At 38.2% G+C, this 23,056-nt stretch overlaps 1 protein-coding gene across 18 annotated transcripts in view; it reads left to right on the top strand.

Moving 5' to 3' along the window:
* The window catches only part of SPIN1 (spindlin 1), a 117,108-nt gene that overhangs the window by 2,743 nt on the left and 91,309 nt on the right, over positions 1-23,056 (top strand). The window lies entirely within an intron of this gene.

The raw sequence follows: 23,056 nt of genomic DNA, 5'->3' as shown, positions 1-23,056 counted from the left end.
TAAGTGGAATTTAGGTATGATGTGTTATACTGGCTGTATAAAAAATTCTACCATTTGCATCTCTGTTACAAAATGTCAACTGAGTAGAGGTGAGGTCCAAATTAGAAGATCATTTTGGAATGTGTATCTCTGTCCTCTATACTTCATACAATGGCAGTATTGCAAAATTCAGTTATTCCTTTAACCTCACAAGGTTCTTTATAGTAATATCTGTGGAAATATTAAAATGTTCTAGTAGAAGCAGGTAAATACTCTGAAGATGGCTGTGCATTACAGATCAACCACACTTCAAAAGGCTATTTTTTTTATTTTTATATTAAAAGCCTGCACGTGTACTATGTGTGTTCAAGTCCCTTCTCCTCCTTAGTCCTGTTGATACGCAGCTGCAATCTCGTTGCAGAAGTAAAATTAACTTGAATGATGGACTTACATTGTAACTGGTTTCAGAGTAGCAGCCGTGTTAGGCTGTATTCGCAAAAAAGAAAAGGAGTACTTGTGGCACCTTAGAGACTAACAAATTTATTTGAGCATAAATAAATTTAAATAAAACATACAAATAAATTTGTTAGTCTCTGAAGTGCCACAAGTACTCCTTTTCTTTTTTACATTGTAACTGTTTCAATGTAATGTGAAGTCAAAATGTTTACCCGTATAATTTTTGTTGGAACTGGATCTTACTCTATAAAGCTAGAAACTAACTTTTCTTACAGTTGAATAAATTTAGTTCATGGTTGCTTGATACTGTTGTAGGTATCCTATAAGTCATTTTGTATACCCTGTACACTTTACAACATGAATTTTTTAGTTGTACAGATGAGTCCTTGCCCAGAATGGAAGTCATTGATTTTTCTCAATAGTGTTGCATAGGGAATTGGTCTGACCTAGGGATTTGCCCAGAGAATCCTCTCAATTTTCATCTTTTTCAAGTACAAATAGAGCAGGTGGGTGCCATTGGAGGACCACTTCTTGCATATTGGGGGTTGGGAGACAATGAAATATAAAATTCAAGAAGCTGTCAAGGTTATTGTGCCTAAAATGCAAAGTATGGTGTTCACTGAAAAACATGGAACAGAACAATGTGCATCAAGATTTAATATAAATTACTCATTAATATAACAATATTGTAAAACAAGACTGAAAGGGAAAGAACATGTAAAACACCTATTGTTACAGGTACGGTAGCAGGAGGAGGTGAAAAGTGGGAAACTTATAAACTGATTTACTCTCTATTAACATATTTATCAGTGGATCTTGGTACAAATAGGAAACCGTAATAGAGTGAGATTCTTCATTTTAGCATAGAGCTTCACCAATGATTAAATGAACTCTGAAGGTAATAGGCCGTTTTAGTTCATGTACACTTGAACTCCTACAGCTCTTCTGGTTTAGCTGTTCATGTGGGTGTGTGAATAGTACCCTTCCATCATTCATCTTATTCGGTACCTTCCCCCCAGTAATAGCTGCCAAACCCTTCTTGCCATGTTGAGATTTATAAAAATCTTGGGTTTCAGAGTAGTAGCCGTGTTTAGTCTGTATTCGCAAAAAGAAACAAATTTATCCGATGAAGTGAGCTGTAGCTCACGAAAGCTTATGCTCTAATAAATTTGTTAGTCTCTAAGGTGCCACAAGTACTCCTTTTCTTTTTATAAAAATCTTGCTGAAACAATGTCTTTAAAATATTTTAATGCATTACAGATAACTTCATTAAATTCCAACTTGTTTTGCCAAATAGGATTAAGATTTTAAAGAACAAGATAGAACAGTTTATTTTTGCCATTAAATTTGTGCTTTTGGTTTTACTCACAAACTTATTAGGGAGATGAAACTACTCTGCTTGCTAGTATGGGCAGGAAAGTATTTTGTATGTTACAATTTTAGACCATAGCCAAAATATCCTAATGTCCATGTGTCCAAAGGATGTTATCTGAAAAATGACTAACATGGAGGCTTATTTTGTGTCTAGCTGACCTTGTAGTATTAATGTGTTGGTGCTTTAGAATACCTGAGAGGAAGTAAACTTTCAGATGAAAATGGCAATAAAATACTATGATCGGCTCAATTTTTTTCACACCATATGTAAAGGGTTCATCTTTATTCTTCTTCTTTGTTCTTATTATATTTTCACTGTGTCACTTTGGGTGGTTTTAAACCAACTACTATATTGGATGTGAAAGAAATCTGTAAAAGTCAGGTTAAGTTGACTTACTTTCTCATCTTCTTCTCTTTCTTTTAAGTAGTAGGCATAGACAGGTAGCCTGTACTTAGAAGAAAAATGTTAATCATTCAGCTTGTATGATTTAAAAGATCTCTGGTTATGGCTCCATGGTCTTTTTTCTTATTACTCTGTTACTAGCGAGTAGTTTCTGCATATTCTTTCACTCAAAGAAACCTACCTAAACATCAACATATTTCATAACAAAAACATGAAGAATCAGAATTCATTTTATGACTAAATGTTTGTATCCTACTCCTCCCTCAACATATAGTGAAGAATGAGATTTTTTTTTTTTTAAAGCAGCCTAGGGATTTGTCAGATATGCCATTAAAGTTTAATACAAGATGTGTCTAAAACCACTAGACTACTTTGAAAATTTCAACCAAGTCATTTACTTGAATTACGAGCGGTATTTAGGACCACTTTTACCATATGGATGAATGTTGCGTATTAAACCAAAATAGGAAGCAAAATCCTTAAAGCCACTGTAACTCTGAATTTAAGAATGTAATTGACCCTTCTAAAAGTGAAATTGACAAGTGCTGAAAGTGTTTTCCTGACTGGAGATTCTTTCTATATTCCTTTTCTGTAGTGTATGGTCTGAAACTGTTATAATTCCATACTAAGTGAGATCATACATATTTCCCTCCATCTACCTTTAACTTTTTTTTTTTTTTTTTAAAGTGTAGTGGTGCATCCAACTGCCACAATGCATTAATCAAAGGAATGGATGGTGGCAAAAGCTTACATTTTAGAACGGGGATCGGCAACCTTTGGCGCACGGCCAGCCAGGGTAAGCCCCCTGGTGGGCCGGGCCGGTTTGTTTACCTGCCACATCTGCAGGTTCGGCTGATTGCAGCTCCCACTAGCCATGGTTCACTGCTCCAGGCCAATGGGGGCTGCAGGAAGCGGCGGCCAGCACATCCCTCAGCCCGCAGTGCTTCCCGCAGCCCCGGGAGCTGAGATCAGCTGAACCTGCGGGCACAGCAGGTAAACAAACTGGCCTGGCCAGTTACCCTGGTGGGCTGCGTGCCAAAGGTTGCTGATCCCTGTTTTAGAATTATTCTTCGACATAAGGTCCCAGTGTCTGCAGATCTTAGCAAGATAGTTATTGATGTCTATAGAATCATTTTACATCAATATGAGTAAATTTGGAAAAGACGTGGGGAGTTGTAAGTGAACTATAAAAGAGCAACAGTGCTCTACTACAGTATTTATTTCCTGAAGCATGCTTGAGACATTATAGAGTTGTAGATGAAGTTTTTTGGGTTTGTGAAGGAAGGTGGCAAAACAAGACATCTCAGTGTTTTCAATTATGTAGTTTTCAACTAACTTACATTGTGGTAAATTTTTTAGAGATAAATAGAATTTACAGCTTACTATTCAAGAAGCTAAGGTGAAGAAACACTGAAGGAGTTAAAGTAACTTTAATAAAATTTTATTAAACTATTCTGTAACGTTTCTGTATTATCCATCATTGCTGAATGATGTGTACAGTTTAGGGCCTGATCGTGCAAGTGTTTACTGTCAAGTGTAGTACTTATTGCCATGAGAGGTTCCTCAACTTCAATGCAGCACTGCGTTCGATAGCAAATGTGTGCAGGCTGAGGCACTTAGATTGTAATCTCATTGGAGAAAGGATTGGTTTTGCATCCCCCTCCCCCCATATCAGGCAGAGAATGATGTTGGCATATTTAATTTTTATTTTTTATAAAATGGCCTTTTCTGTTCATTGAGTGATTTCATGATAGTGATTGTGACATCATTACACTTAAATCTGGGAAGAATGTGCTGTTACAGTTACTGGGCTATCTGCATCTCTGACCTTTCCTGATCTGTTCAAGTTCTCCTCCTGTCCGATCTCGCCTTCACTTCTCTCTGCATAGACTCATGTGATCTTTACCACACAGAGTTGGCTTTAGGTGTCAGTCCAAAGTACAAACCATGGTTACCTCAGCAGGCCAGAGTTATTTTCTGTACCTATAGTTCTGCTCCTCAGAAGCAGTGGCAAGGATGATGCCCATTTAGTAACCATTGATCTCTTTGGTTCCCATTTAGCTAGAGCTTGGAAATACCTGCTGGTAATAGCTCACCTTAAGTGTTCACTCTCGTTACAGTATGTATGGTAACACCCATTGTTTCATGTTCTCTATGTATATAAATCTCCCCACTGTATTTTCCACTGAATGCATCCGATGAAGTGAGCTGTAGCTCACAAAAGCTTATGCTCAAATACATTTGTTAGTCTAAGGTGCCACAAGTACTCCTTTTCTTTTTGCGAATACAGACTAACACGGCTGCTACTATGGAACCTGACACAATTGTTGTGAAATTATCCCTCCTCCAAACTGTTTGTTGAGAGGTTGCTTATCTAGATCCATTATGTTGCTTTCCTGCTTGTTATTCCAGCAGCTCCCTGTTAAACTGTGTTAAGTGATCTTGATATTCCATCCATTCACTTCTCAGCATTTGAAGATGGTGAAACAATAAAGTTTGGGAGCTACTGAGCTGGACAAATACATTGACACAGGAAACTGATAACCCAGTTAACTATACAGTAACTTTACCTCACAGACTAGATAACATTCTGTATTCATAAAATTACATATCTATATTAGATTATTGTATTGCACCTGAACATCAGCCATAGGTGTCTTCCTCCCCCCTAGTTAGAATGGAATTTATTTGCACACACTTCGTAGTCACCCATAAAGTAAAAAAATTTAGCAGTTTACAGTAAAATTCATCATGTTTGTTCTAAACTATATATGAAGCATTCCTAGCCTAACATAGCTGCCTTCTTGTTTTCTCTGTAATCCCACATTTTTGCTTTTTCACCATATCTTGGATTCTTTCTTCTGAAACAGATGTAGCTGTCGGTCTCCTTTATATTGTTTCAAACAATTTCTCTCAACTTTGAATCCTACAAAAATGTAAAAATAACCCTTATTATGTCATTTCAGTCTTTCTTTCCATCCCCAGAAACACAATCAAAGGACAGAGAGATATATCTGACGCTAAATGAGTTTTGGTAGCCTTTTAGAAACTAATGCACATCTTTCTTCTCAAAACCCTATGGTTAGAGAGGCTAATTAATGTAAGACGTAATATTATTGGTCACTTTCTTAACATCTTCTGTTGCATGACCACCGTGTTGTCTAACCAAGCTTAGAGCAGACTTAAGTAACTTAGTAGTAAAAATTATTGGTGGCCAAGTTGATCATTGTATTTCCTGTGTGATAAATCTAAAGAAAAATGGCAGAGTAGACCAGGCTATTGAATATACATCCTGACAAATGGTAGTACATAGTGGCAAGAGGTGTGAACTCCTTTTTTCCCTTTTACTTCGTGTCCCAAATAATACCAAATCCAGTTGAACTCTGAGAAGTAAAAATGTAAGAATGACACCTACTTAATAGAAAGTTCGGCTCTGTTTTGTAATTTGGGATGCATATGCTTGCTGTATGGCCTGACTTCCAATAGTCATGAGCACTGGCAAATCCTATTGAAGTCCGTGTGAACGTCAGGTGTTCAGCATCTTTGAAAATCAGGCCATTGGTGACTAAAAATATTTTATGATTGTTGGCACTGCAGAGCCAATACATCAACAGAAGGGTGAGCTAGATTCTGTTCTAGCTCATGGGTAAACAGAATTGTTAACTTCAGTTTCAGGGTTAAAATTGTCCCTCAGTTATGTCTGGTATTGACAGGTTTCAGAGTAGCAGCCGTGTTAGTGACTTGCCTACATATAAAAAGTACAGAATTTGCTCCACAATAACTTTACTACTACAGATGCTTAAGCAGACAGTCACAGCTTTAAAAACAAAACATACTTTCTGAATAGTTACCCCTTTATGATTACGTAGAACTTACTGTAACAAAGATGGGAACATACTTACCTATATTTTTGGTTTATTTTCCATTTGACACTGTGTTATGGGCAGTCAGTTTCACTGTTTCCTGTGTTGCTGCTGTATCAAACTTGCACAGGCAACACAGAGAAGCACGCTTTTTTTTTTAATCACACAAAAATTGGCAGGGGCACTTGAAGGGGAACATAATACGTGAGACAACTTCTGAATTTTTTTAAATAACCTTAGATTTCTAATTGATTGAAATACAGCCTTAAGGTGACAGTCTTCACAAAACTTGAATTTCTGCATTTTTTTCAACCAGTCTCCCTCTCCCCCCTTACTGTAATGTATAGAGAGATGCCTGTGAGATGGATATGAACCATTTCAATTTGGGGCTTGTAGGCGCTATTGTAATATAAATAATTAAGCAATTGACTTCACCAAGGTAGCAGTGGGTACGTGGGCCTGGTGAAACAGTGGCCTGCTCTTGTGTGCACTCAGGCTGAGCCTGCAGAAGTCCTGAGAAAAGAGGGAGAAGGGAAAACTCACAAGCTTAGGGGAAAAGGGAACCACTCTTTTTATTTGTTTTTTAAAGTACACTTTTCTTGAAAGACTGTCCAGTTCTCCCTCTTCTGAGTCCTTTTCCCTCCTCCTCCAGTATTCTGTGATCTAGTAGTTTGTAGGACATGTTTTGTTTCAAGTGCCTGAAGGTGATGAACAACAACAAAAAGGGTATTTGGTCTTTTTAACATCAAGATAGCTATCTTGATATAAAATCTTAGAGGAGACAAGGCACAGATAGTTTTGACCTAGCTGAGGTCAATTCCAGCTGGGGAGTACAAGACTGACCTCAGCTCCCTACAGTGATATAAAAACTATCTGTGCCTTTTGTCTCCTCTAGGATTTGAGATAAGTGCCTTTTTACATCGTTGACTTTTTTTTTTTTTTTTTTGGGTAGTGAAGACAGCCTTAGTCATGCAGAAGCAGGAAGGAAGAAAAACTATAAACTTAAAGGGAAAAGGAATGTACATTTCTCCTTCTTATTCTGACCTTGCCCAGAAAAAAGTTCCAGAGAAAACACTCTTAGAATGGAGAACCCCCTCCAATTGTTGAGTCCTTGACTTTATTCTTTTCCTTTTCAGGTCCACTTCTTAAAGGTTTAATTTATTTCACTGCAGGCAGGCTTGTGGTTACTCTGCTTGTCCTTGAGGAGCCGTTTCTGTAGACAATTTATTCACAAACTGTTTTTTTTTTTTTTTTTTTTTGAAAGATTACAAAGTTGAAAGTTCCAGCATGCTAAAAAGTGTCCAAGTCTAGCGTCTTATAAAGTATTGTTTTGTTGGAAAAGGCTATTAAATGTAATTAAGTGTCATGAAGACTTAATGTAGTCCATGAAAGTTGGTATCTTGCTTTTTGAAAAACTGCACTTTTTCTGTGTGCATTCTCTCAGGTGTTTGGTTGGCTGGCTCTTGCTCATGCACTGGGGTCTAACTGATTGCTGTATGTGGGGTTGGGAAGGAATTTTTCCCCAGGTCAGGCTTGGTAGTGACTTTGAGGGGTTTTCGCCTTCCTCTGCAGCGTGTGAATGCAGCTTATTTGCCAGGATTATCTGTGTATATCTTATTTAATCATAGAATCATAGAATCATAGAATATCAGGGTTGGAAGGGACCCCAGAAGGTCATCTAGTCCAACCCCCTGCTCAAAGCAGGACCAAGTCCCAGTTAAATCATCCCAGCCAGGGCTTTGTCAAGCCTGACCTTAAAAACCTCTAAGGAAGGAGATTCTACCACCTCCCTAGGTAACGCATTCCAGTGTTTCACCACCCTCTTAGTGAAAAAGTTTTTCCTAATATCCAATCTAAACCTCCCCCATTGCAACTTGAGACCATTACTCCTCGTTCTGTCATCTGCTACCATTGAGAACAGTCTAGAGCCATCCTCTTTGAAACCCCCTTTCAGGTAGTTGAAAGCAGCTATCAAATCCCCCCTCATTCTTCTCTTCTGCAGACTAAACAATCCCAGCTCCCTCAGCCTCTCCTCATAAGTCATGTGCTCTAGACCCCTAATCATTTTTGTTGCCCTTCGTTGTACTCTTTCCAATTTATCCACATCCTTCCTGTAGTGTGGGGCCCAAAACTGGACACAGTACTCCAGATGAGGCCTCACCAGTGTCGAATAGAGGGGAACGATCACGTCCCTCGATCTGCTCGCTATGCCCCTACTTATACATCCCAAAATGCCATTGGCCTTCTTGGCAACAAGGGCACACTGCTGACTCATATCCAGCTTCTCGTCCACTGTCACCCCTAGGTCCTTTTCCGCAGAACTGCTGCCGAGCCATTCGGTCCCTAGTCTGTAGCGGTGCATTGGATTCTTCCATCCTAAGTGCAGGACCCTGCACTTATCCTTATTGAACCTCATTAGATTTCTTTTGGCCCAATCCTCCAATTTGTCTAGGTCCTTCTGTATCCTATCCCTCCCCTCCAGCGTATCTACCACTCCTCCCAGTTTAGTATCATCCGCAAATTTGCTGAGAGTGCAATCCACACCATCCTCCAGATCATTTATGAAGATATTGAACAAAACGGGCCCCAGGACCGACCCCTGGGGCACTCCACTTGACACCGGCTGCCAACTAGACATGGAGCCATTGATCACTACCCGTTGAGCCCGACAATCTAGCCAGCTTTCTACCCACCTTATAGTGCATTCATCCAGCCCATACTTCCTTAACTTGCTGACAAGAATGCTGTGGGAGACCGTGTCAAAAGCTTTGCTAAAGTCAAGAAACAATACATCCACTGCTTTCCCTTCATCCACAGAACCAGTAATCTCATCATAAAAGGCGATTAGATTAGTCAGGCATGACCTTCCCTTGGTGAATCCATGCTGACTGTTCCTGATCACTTTCCTCTCCTCTAAGTGCTTCAGGATTGATTCTTTGAGGACCTGCTCCATGATTTTTCCAGGGACTGAGGTGAGGCTGACTGGCCTGTAGTTCCCAGGATCCTCCTTCTTCCCTTTTTTAAAGATGGGCACTACATTAGCCTTTTTCCAGTCATCCGGGACTTCCCCCGTTCGCCACGAGTTTTCAAAGATAATGGCCAAGGGCTCTGCAATCACAGCCGCCAATTCCTTCAGCACTCTCGGATGCAATTCGTCCGGCCCCATGGACTTGTGCACGTCCAGCTTTTCTAAATAGTCCCTAACCACCTCTATCTCTACAGAGGGCTGGCCATCTCTTCCCCATTTTGTGTTGCCCAGCACAGCAGTCTGGGAGCTGACCTTGTTAGTGAAAACAGAAGCAAAAAAAGCATTGAGTACATTAGCTTTTTCCACATCCTCTGTCACTAGCTTGCCTCCCTCATTCAGTAAGGGGCCCACACTTTCCTTGGCTTTCTTCTTGTTGCCAACATACCTGAAGAAACCCTTCTTGTTACTCTTGACATCTCTTGCTAGCTGCAGCTCCAGGTGCGATTTGGCCCTCCTGATATCTTTCCTACATGCCCGAGCAATATTTTTATACTCTTCCCTGGTCATATGTCCAACCTTCCACTTCTTGTAAGCTTCTTTTTTATGTTTAAGATCCGCTAGGATTTCACCATTAAGCCAAGCTGGTCGCCTGCCATATTTACTATTCTTTCGACTCATCGGGATGGTTTGTCCCTGTAACCTCAACAGGGATTCCTTGAAATACAGCCAGCACTCCTGGACTCCCTTCCCTTTCATGTTAGTCCCCCAGGGGATCCTGGCCATCTGTTCCCTGAGGGAGTCAAAGTCTGCTTTCCTGAAGTCCAGGGTCCGTATCCTGCTGCTTACCTTTCTTCCCTGCGTCAGGATCCTGAACTCAACCAACTCATGGTCACTGCCTCCCAGATTCCCATCCACTTTTGCTTCCCCCACTAATTCTACCCGGTTTGTGAGCAGCAGGTCAAGAAAAGCGCTCCCCCTAGTTGGCTCCCCTAGCACTTGCACCAGGAAATTGTCCCCTACGCTTTCCAAAAACTTCCTGGATTGTCTATGCACCGCTGTATTGCTCTCCCAGCAGATATCAGGAAAATTAAAGTCACCCATGAGAATCAGGGCATGCGATCTAGTAGCTTTCGTGAGTTGCCGGAAGAAAGCCTCATCCACCTCATCCCCCTGGTCCGGTGGTCATCATTTCCTTGCCATTGCAGGGTCCTCAGGTATTTGTGTGCCTTGATCCCATGTATTTTCTTATGGCAAATAACAGAGTCTTCTGTAATACTGTAACACTTTGGTTCAACTAGAGTTATTGGGTTTAGTGGGGCGGAGGGTTGTTGAGTGGCTGGTAGCCTGTGGTATCCAGGAGATCAGACTAGTGATCTAACAGGCTATGTATACACTACCACTTTCAGTGCGAAAACTTTTGTCGTTCAGGGATGTGAAAAAATACCCCTCTGAATGACACAAGTTTTAGTCTTGAAAAGCGCCAGTATAGACAGCGCTTTATTGCCAGGAGCCATTCGATAAAGCGAGTCTGCACTACGCGATGTGGGTAGTGTAGACATATCCTTAGTCTCTTCTGGCCTTACACCTCCATCCAGAGTCAGAGTTTAATACAGCATTGGGCCTCTGATCACAGGTGGAGTTTGTGTTCTGTTGCTCTCGCCCCCAGAAACCTTGAAGGAATTCCCTGATGTGTATTAGTGATGCCATGCCCACCCAAAGCCATGCATATACTTCAATATTAAACTTACGTGGGAATATTTTCACTCCCTAAATAAATCGCTTCTTTCCTTCTCCTCACAGTTCAGTAAATCATTTCCCACAAAATACTTCTAAACAGTTTTGCCCCACTCTCATGACCTACCATCTTTGTTGCACTATTTTGCTACCACTGTCTTCCTGAGTGCACGTATATTCTCCACCGTCTAGCTTTGAAGTTATTGCTGCCCCACTCCCCAAACTCCTCAACAAAAAATAGCAACTCTTGGGCCTATCTGTTCCTTGCTTCCCTACATTCCTTCCAAGAAGGAGCAATCACTTCTCCAGCTTTACTTTCCTGGTCAGAATATTTACTCATCCTGGACAAGTTGACTTATTTTATTTTATTTTATTTTTTTAAAAACCCTAGGGGAAAACTGTTTACTTGTAAACTGAGCAAATGTGATAACTTGAGGCACAATAAATAAGGAACCATACACTATTGCTGCTTCTCATTTTCCTGAGAATAAACGCTTTTATGGAGCATTCAGAGTTTAATTAGTAAATAGTTTTAATTTGAATTTTCTTAACCCTTTATGGACTGTAATACTGGTTAATAGTTAAGAATTTTCATTTCTTTCTATTCATCTACAATTCATTAATTTTTTTTTCAAAATCTTTATTCCATTCACATTCCAAGTTTATCCAGTAAACTAATTTTTGTTAACTGAAGCTAGATGTATGCTTGTTACAGCTTCTGAAAATACCAACACAATCTTTCGGTTCAAGGTTTCATTTTCTGTCCTTTGAGCCTGCAAAAATTTAAGTACATGCTAAGTTGTGGCTACTTGCAAGCTTAAAGTTACTTGCACATGTGAGTCTTTGCAGCATTGGAGTTCAGAGGAACAGTGTTAAATGTTATGATTACAATGAGAAGAATATTGTGCTATTCTCTAAATTTGGCAGAAACGTAGATTACACAATGAACATGCTATTTATAACCATGGTATTTCATATTGTAGAAACTTTTTATTCAGATATGTCAAGTAAAACATTTTCACAATGGGGGGTTTTTTATGTAAAAATGTACATTTATCTAAAGTAGTTAAGATTAATCAAATAGTGAGTTCCGACAGTTAGAGACTAGCAAAAATGCATGAGTTAAGTTCACCTGGAGATGGTTTGTTCCTCTGGTCTCTGCAAAGATACAGTTAAAGTGGGTGGGAGAGTTCCTTTCCATGTTCATTTATTTATTTTTCTTCTCATGGGACTGATCCTGTAAAAACTTGCATAGTAGTTAAGCACATATGTAAGTTTTTACAGGCTCAAGACTGCAGGTAGTACTGATAACTTTGCCTTTGGACAATCTTTAGAATCTTTTTAGTTCAGTTATGTATTGAATTGCATAAAAAAAATGTCTGCCCTTTCACTACTGATAATACTTAACAAGATCACTTTGGTTAGTCCCTAAAAACTGAAGGAGACTTCTTCCTTGTTGGTAGTGTTAACTTTATTTGATTTTGGGGGGAAGGAGAGGGGGATGGGTTATAGAGTTGATACACAATATGACTTCTTTTCTAGATGGTTAGCTTTATCCATTCAGTGCTGCTTGTAATGAGCTGTAGAACTCTTAAAACATGCAAAATAGGATTTTAGTTGACAGCCAATTATGATAAATGTGTTATCAGTTGGATTATAAATTGATCAGCCAGATATTAATAGGTTATAAAAAGGGAGTTGTAACTCATTAGTAATAGCTTATATTTATATAGCACCTTTGAGCCAGAAACATTCAAGCATGCTTTAGAGTTGACTATACACATAGAAATTAAACATGGCAGCAGTACGCAAACTTGAGGAGAGGAGTTAAGTATAACTTCTTTAACTGAAATTACAGGATTCATTATAAGTAGGTAAATCATGAGTAGCCAACTTGAAATCTGACTAGCAAATTCCCTCCTGAGAATAGTGGAGTGTGATGTACTAATGACATGAGTGGTTATGGTTTAGGATTTTACTTGATCTGAAACATTATTAATATATCCTCAGTACTCTAAGGAGAAAGCGACACCTACTGGGTCCAGTACATGCAGTGTCCTTTAACACATGGAGATTTTTTTTTCTTAGTCTTGGTCTCTTCTTGGCCTCTTATTCAGGTACCAAGTAGGCCTGACACAGCTAAGTGTAAGAATTTGAGGTGGAATGGTTACTGTGATACAAAAAGGGAAACTTTTTTTTTTAAACTCCTACTTGAGCCAAAGTAATGAACTGAGACGGAACTTGATGTTTCTTCAAGTATTTTCATCAAGATACTGAAGATGATTTCTTTCTTTGACAGGGTTACTGATCTAGTGGATGTGGGGAAGCAGTGGACCCAATATATCTTGATTTTTATTAAGGCTTTTGACACATGACATTCTCCTAATCAAACTAAAGAAATATACTCTAGATGAAATTACGATAAGGAAGTGCCCAGTTAGTTTAAAGACCGTACTCCGAGTATTTATCAATGCTTCACTATCAAACTGGGAGGGCATATCTGAGGGGGTCCCAAAGGAGTCAGCCCTGGGTCCAGTACTTTCATTCATGACTTGATAATGAAGTAGAAAGTATGCTTATAAAACTTGCAGATGACTCCAACGTAGGAGGGATTACAAGCACTTTAGAGGACAGGATTAGAATTAAAAAGGGTCTTGACAAATTACTGAACTGGTCTGAATTCAACAAGATGAAATTTAATAAAGACCAGTGAACTTTCCTTCACTTAAGAAGGAAAAATCAAATGTGCTACTACAAAATGGGTCATAACTAGCTAGGTGGCAGTAATGCTGAAAAGGATGTGTGGGTTGTGGTGGATCAAAAACTGAATACGAGTAGACAGTTTGATGAATTTGCAAAAAAGGCTAATATTATTCTGGGTTGTATTAACAGGAGTGTCAAATGTAGGACATGGGAGGCAGCTGTCCTGTGCTACTTGACACTGGTGAGACCTCAGCTGGAGAACTGTGTCCAATTCTGGACACCACGCTTTGGGAAAGATGTGGACAAATTGGAGAGAGTCCAGAGGAGAGCAACAAAAATGATGAATGATTTAGAAAACCTGACATACAAGGAAAGTTTAAAAAAAAAAAAATCTGGGCATGTTTAGCTTTGAGAAAAGCAGACTGAGGGGAGATCAGATAACAGCCTTACTCTGTTAAGTATAAAGGGCATGGTGATCAAATGTTTTCCATGTCTACTGAAGGTAGGACAAAAAGTAACAGCCCTAATCTGCAGCAAGATTTAGATGAAACATTAGGAAATTTTTTCTATCTATAAAGGTAGGTAATCTCTGGAATAGTCTTCCAAGGGGGTTGAGATTCCACAACCATCATTGGAGGGTTTTAAAAACAGGTTGGACCAACACAAGTCAGGGATGGTCTCAATTTATTAGTCCTGCCTCAGTGCAGTGGGCTGCACCTGATGACTTGTCGAGTCCTATGCCTACATGATTCTATGAGAAACTAGATCCGTTAATAACCAAGAAGGTTGTAGAACAAAACACTGTGAATCTGATAAGTATTTCAGTTAGCTCTTTCCTGAAAAGAGTGATATTAATGCAGTAAGGAGCAAATGATCTAGCATAATACTGAGAGGTGTGAAAGTGGTGGCAGAAATGTCTTCCTTTTAAATTGTAGAAATATAACAATAGCATGGTGTAAAGACAAAGGAACGGAACTCCAGGAATTCCAGTGTTCTAATCCCCATTATTGTCTCTGGGTTTGTAGCCTTTGAGAAGGAATTCTTAAATGACTTGTCATTGATCCCATTTTACATATTGGAAACTGCTTGCCACTTTTCAGGGTTGTGTGGATAAATAGATATTTGTATACAACTTTGATGTAGTAAACTGCTGTGTGTAATAGCTGTAAAGGGGCTTCACCACCAATAAAACACTAATTAAAAGCGTCATCGTATACATGCCTTTAGTGTTCTAGTACCCAAAGTGCATGAATAAGTATTCTGTAATAATTTATTTAAAAAAAAAAAAAGTTCCTGTTCTTTGGATCAGTGATATGGTTATGAAAAGGTCATTGTGCAGATGAATGTTTCGAGAGGTCCTTGTGATTGTCAGATTGAAACAGACTGGAAGCTTCAGTGAATTTCTTTTGAAATTTACATGTATTTGTACATACATAATATAAATATTTATACTGGTTGATACCAATACACTTCTTTGTTTAAAGTTGACTTTTAAGTTTTATCCAGCTTTGTTTGGCAGTAGTCTGCTCTTTATTTCTCATATAGCTGACTCTTAAACAGTGGGTTGTTCCAGTGGGTGGTTTTTTTGTTTTTTTGTTTTTAATATTTAACCTCAAATTAACTTTCTTTGGATCATTCTGTTCCAATTTAATCCTTGGTTTAATCTGGGAGCAAGACATTTTCCATAGGGACAACAGATGGTAAATTGTTCAGTGCCTTAACCAAATCTTCTTGAATGTGGCTGTGATGTTACTTATGAGGGAGGTAAAGCAAGGAGGAAACTATTAAATTTTCATTTTACCTAAATGTTAATGGTTTGCTTTACTGTCCATGACCCTTTAAAGTAATATTCGAACAACTAACACTTTTTGGGACACATCCTTTGCAGGAATTGCATTTGTTTTTGGTTTCATACACCCCCAGACCTCTGGGGTGGATTCCTGAAAATTAATGAATAAGTTTTGTATGTCTGTCTTGGACATGAGGGGGCAGTGAGGCTGTCGTTCTTGTGCTGAAATTAAGCAGTTCACTCTTTCCCTCATTGTATTTGGATCTGTTTGTCTTTTCTTTCATCTTCATCCATGTTATCCATTTTCCTTTTTCTCACATTACCACCCTCCAGCCTCATTTTCTTTTTTGTGCTGGCATCCAGCTTTTTTTCCTTTCAAATTGGACTTTATGTGGCAGTGACTGGTTATAGTCTCAGTGCTGGCTACACTAGAGAATTATTGATAACTGGAACCAGTAGGATAATATTGAACTAAGTGATCATCGTGGTTTGATTTAAGTCTTGTACTATGTCCACACTTTCTCTTTACTTCGCTATTTCAGTAGCACTGTTTTTGAGTACTATTTCACAACAATTGGTAAAGTTATCTTCAGTGTCTGCTTGTAGGAGGCTTAGGCCCTTGTGCAATCCAAGGAGAATTGTAGAAGAGGTCAATCAAACTCTGAAGTCTCTAGGATCAGTTATATTTTTGAGACAAGGCCTGGAAAACGATAAGCTAAATTTTCAGCTCTTGCTCTTTGCTCAGCAGGAAAGTTGGAGCTTTTTAGGCCTGGTGAATTGATTTAAATCAGTGATATAAATCAGCAAGTGGAAAGCCTCAATTTAAATCATCATTTCAATTTGTGCTTCAGTTATTTTCTAAAAAAAGGTGCATTCTTATTGGCACAGGGTGGATTTGATTTAAATCACTAGTAAGGAAGACTCGATTTAATCATGGATTTCTACATGAAAGTGCATTCTTGTTGTTTGTTATGACCTTAATACATATTCTTCACAACTCGGAGATAGATGTAGGTTTGATTTTTAGAAGGTACGTACTATACATTTTTAAACTGATTTTATTTTGAAAACTTTTCAGATTAGTATTACGGCTATATCAGAAAATGAATGATTGTTTGGTTATTTTGTTTACCAAAAGTATTGGAGCAGATAGTTCGTCTCCCAGTGACTTCATAAATATCTCCAATTCAGCAGGTTAATAATTAATATTTAGAGGATTTTCTTGCCATGCTGTATTAGGAGGAGAACGTCAGCAGACAGACATTTAAATTGTTTAATTTAACTAAACCAACCAAGTTGTGTATTTTGGATTTTTTTCTTCAACAGCAAACATACAATATTTTAACAAAACAAGCATATGAATTTTTGAATTTAGTTAATCGTTCAAGTTTTTTTAAAATAAGGTTTGTTTTTGTTAAAATTGTTTAACTAAAATAGTTAAATGAAATATTTAAAAAAAAAACAACAACCCAAAACATTAAATCAACCGTGTCAGCCAGGTCAACGTGAGAAACTTTAAAATATTGGCTTCTGCAGCTAACTCGGTCGTCTTCACTTTCATTTTCCTGTTTTTTCATAATCTGGAAAAGAAACAAGTTTTCCTGCTTTTTCGGGTCCCAAACGATTTCTCAATTTGGAATGAATTAGTCCAAAGGAAGAAAATATTCTTTCTACACCAGTAGAAGAAGGTACTGCTGTTTAAGTGACATTATCACTTCAACAGTCTCTGAATTCAAGTGCTTAAGTGACTTCCACCACTTCACTGGTGTGACTTTCTTTAAAACATGATCAGCAAACATGTATTTCTTGAATGATTCATCCTTAGCTCTGAAGTTTAGTATAGTGGGGCCTGTTATTTCTCACCTCTGTATATTTATTTAAAAACATTTTTGCTGTTAACAAGCATGTTACCTCTGGAGACGCAAATCCACCGTTTGAGAACTGCAAAACTAAGCATCTCTGATGATATCTTCTAGACTGAGCACTGAGTCCCATTGGGTAGATAGAACGATTAACCTAATTAATCTATTCAGCAGTCCCTGGAAACCCATAAAATTGGATCCCTAATCCAGAAACTATTGGCACTCACAAAACTTTTCTTAAACATTTACATGAATATATTATCTCATACTATAGAATTAGAATTTATAGTCCCTATTCCATGATGAGATATCTTTGAGCTATAACATATCTTTATCTTTAGATCGGATTTTTTTTTTCATAAAATGCTTTTTGAGGGAAATTTTTTTTTTTTTTTTTTAAATCATTGATTTTTATCCACCCTGCATTGGCAGATATTTAATGATTAAATCATGTTGACTTACAACTAAATAGAGCCTTTACACTAGATTTGGTACATCTTTTTGCTATCTTGGGGGATACACTATAATGCTGCTTAAATCAATCTAAACATATTGCTTAATATTTTTCAGATTCTTACTGAACATATTTAGTATGTTAGAAAATGGTGAATTATATATTTTGTTTACTAGATAATTAACTCTTTGCTTATGATTTGTGTCAAGCTGCATTAGATTGGTAATGGGAATTTAAATACAACATATACAGATTTTATTAAACCATCTTAAATGTTTTGGATATATAAACTTCTCCTACCAAAATTTTTCATATTTACGACTAAATGATTTCTTAAAGGAACAGAGATTAACTGTAGTCATTGACTTAAACTGGTCATTTCAGGTCTGGGAAAACTTTCAAATAAGCCTAAATTAAAGTGACTGAAGTTTAAGTTCCTACTTGCCTAAGTCTCTTGAAAATGAGATAAGTGTCCCAGGTTCCTTAGGCAGTCTTTCAAACCTTTAAAACTAGTAGATCTCCCTCCTCATTTATATTCATAGACTAGAAGACTAAGAGGTATTTTTTGTCTTTTCAACTCCCAAATAATTAATCTCAATTTTGAAATAATTAGTCCAAATGAAGAAAATATTATTTTTGTGCCTCCAGGAAAGGCTACTGCTGTCAACAGTTGGAATAACACTTCAACAAGCTTTAGTTCCAGGTGCTTAGCTAGTGACTTCTACCGGTTCAGTGGTATGACTTTCTTTAAAACATCTGCAAACATATAATGCTTGAATGGCACATCTCTAGGCCTGAAATTTATTATGGTTGGCATGATTGAGGGGTAATTGTTGGAAACCCATATCATAGCAGCAGCATCTTCTTCAGCAGTTAGGCATCTTCCCTGGTACTTTGGTTTGAGAATATTGGCAGGAAAATGAGATGGAGGAAATGTTTGATCCATATACTGTCTGCAATTTAACTTTTTGTTGTTGGGTATTACTTTGTTCAATGTATTTTTGAAGTGCTTTCCAAATTTCAACAGCATTAGCAATACAGAAGCAAACTTTCTGCAGTTTGTCCAGGGCTATAGAAATAGGTTTCAGTATATTCAGCATATATTCTATGTTTCTCTTTAGTCTGATGTTGATTGCTTTGGCAGAGGTAGTAGTTCCATGTATTTTATGATTTTCTTCACAAATCATCAGGATAGGCCAGTTCTTAATAAATAGCTCAAAACAATCGAGCACTGAATTCCATTTTACATCTTGGGGGGAGAATTACGTTGGATTCTCCTGCTCTCTCCAGTGTAGCTTAAGCGAAGTGGTTGCTATGGAAGTATTTTGTAGTTTCAACATTTTCCTTTAACCCTAGAGTTGTACTTAAGCTTTAGCTAAAAGATGTGTCAAATGAGCACTTCGTGCATGTCATAAATTTCAGATTCTCTTCATTATCTTTGTAGATTTTTTTGTCTGACAAAGCCATGCACTTGACGCTTTAACAAACTGTAAACAAAAATTATAGTTTTTACTGCTACTTGTAAGTATTCCCCTGTATGGACATTTCCTGATGTACCCGTTTTTTCTGTAAGAGAGACAACCACGTCCTCTGTCTCAAAGCGCAAATTACAGGATCATTGTGTATAATGCTCTTCTCATAAAGACTCAGATTAATGAATTTCCCGTCAATGTTTTTTTCATGCCGTTCAATTTCCTTCTCGTACACTGTGCCCAGGAACCGTCCAGCAATATCTGGGCTGTCGTAATGATTGACAATGTTAATGAAATCTTTGGACCTGAACTAGACAAAAGGGAGAATTTGTTGAATAAATGAACTAAGCAATCTTCTCATCTGTAGAGTCTTGCTGAAATTTGCTGGTCCTGATTTACAAGCTCATCTATGATTTTACTGGATGATGGAAGAGGGTTTTTGTTTTGTTTTTATACAGGTAATTTACTGTCTGACATATGTAACTAAAGTTACAGCACTGCTAGTGTTACCAGCAGATTACTCTGAGGTTGTAGATAATGCAGATGATGGACATTCTTAACACCTTATTTCTAAATTTGGCCCTGAAACAGAATGATTTTTAAAAAGTCAGTTTCACTTGCTGAGTATATTACTCAGTGCATTGCTTTTAAAAAATGAGATGGTAAATGAAAGATTCCTCCTACTGCAATTGTTTATACCACTGTTAAAATGATATGATTTATTCTAAACCCAGTTTTATAGGGAAAATAATAAATGTTTTAAAAGTTAATTCATAAGTGCCTTATGACGTTTTTACCAGGTCATTTGATTATATTGTTCAATAAAAAAAATCAGTTTAGAAGTTCAGCAGTAACAGTAGAAACATAATTGATAAATACTCCCACAAGAAACTAACATGCTGAGTACAGTAGAACCCCATTTATCTAAGTTTCCATTATTCGGTTCTCCGTATTAACCAAACTGGGTGGCTGGGTTTAGGCTGTCTGCCTCCGGGCAGCCATTTGGCAAATGTTTTTTGTTTTGTTTTGTTTTTTTTACCAAGAGTTACAGGAATTTCTTGAATTATTCCCAAATAGGGTCTTTTTTACGATCCGCAGTTATGGCAGTTTTTTCTTCAGTTTCCAGGTGTTGAAGTCAACATTAGAGGTTGCAGTCTGAAGAATGGTTTCAGAGTACCAGCCGTGTTAGTCTGTATTTGCAAACAGAAAAGGAGTACTTGTGGCACCTTAGAGACTAACAAATTTATTAGAGCGTAAGCTTTCGTGAGCTACAGCTCACTTCATCGGATGCATTTGGTGGATCCAATGAAGTGAGCTGTAGCTCACGAAAACTTATGCTCTAATAAATTTGTTAGTCTCTAAGGTGCCACAAGTACTCCTTTTCTTTTAGTCTGAAGAATGTTGTCCCTTCTTCCCACAGTGTCCTGCTTTGACACCAGTGTTGCTACTTTGTGGTAGCACATTCTGCCTTTTGTGACATATCAGCCCTGCCCCACCACATCCAAAACCCTACCCCAGATAAACAAAAGAACTAACAACATTCAGAATTTCTTCTTGTGTAACCTACATGCCTTTTCCACTGCAGTGTTTTATTTAGAGACAGTTACACAATTAATAGATGTTGGGGAAGGAGGGATTCATCTGTGTACACATGCAAGTAGACAGAGCAGAGTAATTTACTTGACGTGCCCAGAACCATCCAGACGCAAATGCTGGTAGTTATTGGTCAGATCAGTATTTTTTCCATGAGCTGGAGATTGTCCATGGTGGGCGGAGTCATAAATATTCATAACTTGAGAACTGAGCCAATCAAAGCTAGGTAGGTATAAGCTGTAGCACAGAGTATGAGACGTCCCAGGTGATCTCAGCGGATGATTCTGATGAGATACATGAATATGTCACCTGGAGTCAGAGGCTGGGTCCCCATGTCTGTGGTAACTTTGCCAGTCTCTTGCACCTCCCGGTAGCACAGCCCATGGGTCCTCCACAGGATCAAGCCTGTAACGTAGTACATAACCTATTGTGCCATATTTATAAAGCTTGACTTCAAAAGTTAGATGGTTTTCCCCCTGAATTTTTCTTTATGTAGAAAAGCAGCCATTGACTTAATTTTTGATAGAGGCTTATGGATTCAGCATATTTTTTTTTGTTTAAATGTTTTAAGAGATTGTAATAAGTTTAGACCTTAATGTGTTTTGTATTAAATTCATATTTTAATTTTAAACAAGTTTTATTTAAAAAAAAATTAAATAAAAATCCTATTTTCATCCGTTGTGTTTTGAGGTTACTACAATGAGTTAGTGGACGGTATCTTGACAGTTCCAGCAGATACGAATCAACAATTTGTGGTTGAGAAGCATAATCTTGTGCTGGGACAAGCCGATTTCCAGATAGAACATCCGGTTGGACATAGTTCTTCTTGAGACTTGGGACTAGCATCAGTGAGCTGCAGAACTTCAGAATTAGGAGGGAACCTTATTTGTATCTCACTGGTGAGCTAGTACTAGTAATTTTATTTGTCCATGTAGTCTTTTCATGAGCTATGTTTCAGATAGCACCCACAATATTATGCTATACAAAAGGTTTGATCCCTGCCTGAGGAGCTTATGCTCTGTTTCTTTCTACAGAGAGAACTTTGACTGTATGACCTCATGACTTTCATTGGCATAGGTAGGCTAGAATAGGCTTATTACTATAGATCCTCACGACATTTTTTTGCACCATGTGTTACATTTACTTAAAGGTAAACTAACTATTTGTCCATTTTCTGAGTCTCATTCTTCACACTGGTTCCCTGTGTGTGTTGGTTCATGGCTTTTACCACATTTCTTCACAATTTCATGTGTGTTGTAGAGATGCATTCTTGCGCTGGCACTATTCTGTTGAACTATAAACTGAATATTAAGACTTGCTGCTCCACGCTTTGGAATCAGTTTTGGTCAAGACATGTTCACCAACCAAGACTATGGCATTGATGTTGCCTTGCTTTGTGGAGAAGTTGAAGAATTTCAGCTCTTCCCTCTAAAGTCTCCAAGATGCCTTCAGTACTGTGGGGTTGCACATCTCATGGCAGAAGGCAAAGGTCCAGAACCTCGGAACTGGGCTGCCAGAACCCCATGGTTCAGGTGGGATCAAGTCCTGTGGAGAGCGTTGATGAGCTCATCTAGCTAGGCTGCAAGCAGAGTTCAGACTGTTGTAGCAAATCAGGTGTTCTTCAATGAATAGGTCTCATAGCCTTGTGCATGAAGTCCATGTCTCATTTGTGGACAAAATGTCTTTGAACTGAGACAGTTGCGGATTTATCAAACTCGTGTACTGCCTGTTATGTGGGCCATCTTACAGGCTTGAAGTGGCTAGAAACATTTCATATGTGCTGTCTGTGCTGAATCCTAAGCATAAAAGGTTTGACTTAGTGCAAAATGTTGCAGAAATCTGGCTTTGCTTCAGTCACTCACCATATGAAAAAGCAATGTTGTGTGCTCTTTGGCCATCTTGCCAGGATGGACAAACCACCCCAAGACACCGTGCTCTCAAACTCTTCATTGACATGTAAAGGGGCAGGAGTGCCCACTCTATCTGGTGCCTCCCACAGGGCCACCCCAGAGATTCATGGATTTACAGGTTTGAACCAGATCTGAAAACTTACTACATGATGCCAGGTGCAATGGCATCAACCATGGTCACTCGGTAGATTGTGTATTTGAGTCTCATTCTTTGGAAAGCAGTTTCTGAAGAGATTTATGATGGTTTAACATGTTCTGAGTTGTTTTGCTTTCTAAGACTATGGTGTCTTATTTCACCACTAGTTTGCTGTTTAATTTTTTCATTGTCTCCAGTTTCCTGAGGCAAGCTGCTGGTATTGAAATTTTTCTTCATGCAGTTCAAACTTTGACTTTAAACTTTTTTTTTCTGTTCAAATTATTTAGACAAAAGTAGACTCTTCTTTTAACTGGCAGCATTCCTCCATAATGAAGTAGTTGCAGAGTAATAAGGGAATCT

This window comes from Dermochelys coriacea, chromosome 5 (assembly GCF_009764565.3).
Source record: "Dermochelys coriacea isolate rDerCor1 chromosome 5, rDerCor1.pri.v4, whole genome shotgun sequence".
Taxonomy (NCBI): Eukaryota; Metazoa; Chordata; order Testudines; family Dermochelyidae; genus Dermochelys; species Dermochelys coriacea.
The sequence above is the reverse complement of the archived record's forward strand: the minus strand, read 5'-3'. Positions and strand labels throughout refer to the sequence as shown.